This window comes from Protomyctophum bolini, assembly GCF_963924005.1.
Source record: "Protomyctophum bolini genome assembly, chromosome: 19".
NCBI lineage: Eukaryota > Metazoa > Chordata > Actinopteri > Myctophiformes > Myctophidae > Protomyctophum > Protomyctophum bolini.
In genome coordinates, this window is record NC_137880.1 from 31,577,216 (window position 1) to 31,580,648 (window position 3,433).

Here is a 3,433-nt window from a genome sequence, read left to right on the forward strand (position 1 = left end):
GGAAATGGTAATTGCTATAACCCATCGTTTTTGTCAAATTGCGGAAATGGAAATTGCGGAAATTATCATTTTCAAACTATCATTTTGCTGGGGACCCACTGGAACTCCCTCAAGGACCCCTGGAGGTCCCCGGACCCCACTTTGGGAACCACTGCTTTAAACAATCGATCTAAATTTCAAAATATCTTTTGTTATCAGTTGTTTTGTAAAATCTTCTATGAAAAACAAGCATTGAAAAAACTAAAATTTGCTCCCGTTTGTCAGGTTTCCCATGCACCTTGATACAGTTATCACATCCCGATGATCCCGTGCACATTTTGTGTAGTGTACCATGAGCCTGTGGTGCATGGCGATCTTCACACCACAGACTGGTAAACCCAAAGAAGAGGAGGGGATCTGGGGGTCCATGCCAGTCACCCCTGCAGTGGGCACTGAGTAGCAGTAGAGACATTTTCATATCGTGCAAAGCACCATTGTATACTTTCATTTCTTCTTCAAGCTATGACGGTTGCAAAGGTTTTTACATAAATGTTTTCTTGTACAGGTATATATGTTATATCATCAAGGTATGAGGCTGATCTGCAAAATAAATAATGTGCTGATTGGTATTTGTTACTCCCTCGTCTCCCAGTTCACCCACCGAAACCGTCCCCATATCAATGAATCAAGATAGAACAGTCTAGTACTCTATAGTATATGATTACAATCTCACTCGTGTTAGAAAAACAAACACACAAAACAAAACAAAGAAATCGTATATATGTATTTACACAGACATCCACACCGATTATACACACATACAAAGGGACATGCATACATGGATCTGCACGTACACATACAGTGCATACACCCACCACCGGAAATCCTCCAGTTCACTTGAGCAGACTGTTTTCTGGTGGCAAAAAACAAAACTAAAATCTCTCACAGTTCCACGTTTGTTGTCCCATCGTTAGAAAACTAGTATAGTGGGGCATAGTTTATAAATGGATCTCAGAATAGATTGGTTCGCAACAATGCGGTCATATAGAAAACTGACTTCAAAGTGATTAGTGGTAGATAGGGCTGGGCTATATAGACTATATATATATATATATATATATATATATATATATATATACATATATAGAAGTATTTTAAACAAAATACCTCGATATTGTGACGATATCGTAGTATGTTTTTTTTTTCTTTTTTTAAACAGCTAAAATAACCTATGTACAAGCTTATAGTGCATCACGTTGAGCTTGAAGATCAGCTATTTTTGCTGGGTTTTTTTTATTTTATTTTTTTTGACAATTTTTAAAGTATAAAATAAGGCTTAAGTGATTCAAACCAGGGAAATACAACTCTGAAACCCCATACGATACCTAGTCACATACGACGATATCGGCATATTATATATATATATATATATATATATATATATATATACACACACACATACACACCGTATATATTGCTCAGCCCCAGTGGTAGACCTTGGTATGGAAAAGGTTCCCAGCTCTATAGCCGGCTACAGTACGTATTTGACATAGGCTTTCCCAAATTGCAGAGCAGAGGTATTGCACATTTTGAGAAAGGAGTATACTGCGACCAAACTAAAAACTAGCCTGAACTATTTTGTGCGTTTTTTTTTCTTCTCCCCAGCTATTTCAGAGCCTCCAACTATAGGACATGACACAAATGACACTCAAGTCGAAACCATTTAGCATTCACACTGAGGTTGGTTTGAAGATGACCGGTACATACTAAACAATTAATGTTCAAGAGCTTTTAAATTTCAACACTATGCAAATGCACATTTTAAATTTTAAAGTTTTTTCTCTTTTTCTTTTCTATATAAAGCCCCTGTGCTTCTCTCTTTCCTAATTCATATTTGTCCCCATCTCACCTTAACCAGTAACCACTGTTAATACTTAGTTCACACTCAGCCAGACGAACGTCAAAAACATGTTTACAGCGATAGCATTACAAGAAAAAGACATTTCTAATTTCAGTTTAGGTTGACATTTTCCTTCAAAGCGACACGATTTGTCCTTGCCCTTTATCTGGTTGTTGGATGGGGGGGGGGGGTGGTTTTCAGTGGTTTCTTTAAAGACAGGTAGAACGGTAGTACAACTGTATGCACTTAACTGATGTGCACCAGTGTGCAATAGGTCAAGCTCCGGTTCAAAGTTAAAGGACAACTTTAGTTTTTTTTTCAACCACGGTTCAAGTTTTAGGTTGTTATTAGACAAAGTAAAAGGTGAGTGTCATTTCTTTTTCATTTGCTGCTTTCTTTCGTTTTAGCGTTTTAGCATTCGAACATGGGGCTAAATAAGTCCTTTTTTACAAAATGTATTATAGTCCCCAGGAAATTACATCTGGCTACAAAAACAAATCACAGGATCTACTGAATGTGAAGGTACTAGGATGCCATACTGTGTCGTAGGCTCAATATGTCAGTTTGTCACATTCAATAGATCCCGTGATCTTTTGTGGCCAGATATAATTTCTTGGTGTCTAGGACTATAGTAAATAATACAAAAATAAATCACCATATTTTTTGGTAAAAAAATACATATTTAGGACCATGTTCGAATGCTCCAGCCCCCTGTCAAAAATAGCTAAAATCGAAAGAAAGAAAGAAAAGCAGCAAATGAAAAACAATTAACACTGACCTTAAACATGAACCTTGGTTGAAAAAAAACTAAAGTTGTCCTTTAATGATATGCAATCAGCTTTACTCTGGTGTGGGATAGGAAAACTTTCGCTTGGACATTATGTTATTCAGGTGTCAAATTGGTTGGCTGAAGTTCAAATGTTAATGCCAGAGTCAAACATGGAACATCAAGTGCCGTTTTTCTTTCTTTTTTAATGGTCTGAGTTAGAGATGCACGATATTGAAATTATGACGGATATCCGATCACCGATTATTTGGAGGGTCATATCTCCATATCGGCCGATATGGATATATTACATAATTATATTGAACTCATCGCTGAATTTTTCCCCTCGCTAACAGCTGACAGTCTTAAAGAGACCGAGACAGGCAGACTCTCTGCTCTGCGAGTACAAAGCCATTGACGCCGTTTGACGGTCACGTTATTATTGCGTCATCAATATCGGTGAAAATAAGGATTATTTTTTAGACAATACCGATATGGCATTTTATGGCCGATTTCGCTACACTACCGATTATATCATGCATCTCTAGTCTTAGTGGATGCAGAGACTAAAGCCTGATTTATGCTTTGGTGAAAAAGATAAAACATGTTTTCAAAATAATTATATATACTTTTTTTCGTTTGCATGCCATTTTCATCATTGAAGCATAGCGCTCTGTTTCTGAATCAGACATTATCTGTCCGTTTTAAATCCAGTCATAGCAAACTTAGCAGTGAGAGAGGTAAGCCAGAAAAGACTGAGAAAGCATCCACGTTGGCAACAAGGAACA

At 37.1% G+C, this 3,433-nt stretch overlaps 1 protein-coding gene across 1 annotated transcript in view; it reads right to left on the reverse strand.

The window, feature by feature from the left end:
• Nucleotides 1–744: 744 nt before the first annotated feature.
• The window catches only part of selenoi (selenoprotein I), a 26,999-nt gene continuing 24,310 nt past the window's right edge, over nt 745–3,433 (reverse strand). The window contains exon 10 of the mRNA XM_080790527.1: nt 745–3,433. This exon is cut by the window's right edge and continues 1,844 nt beyond it. The gene's annotated coding sequence lies outside the window, so the exon portion shown is untranslated.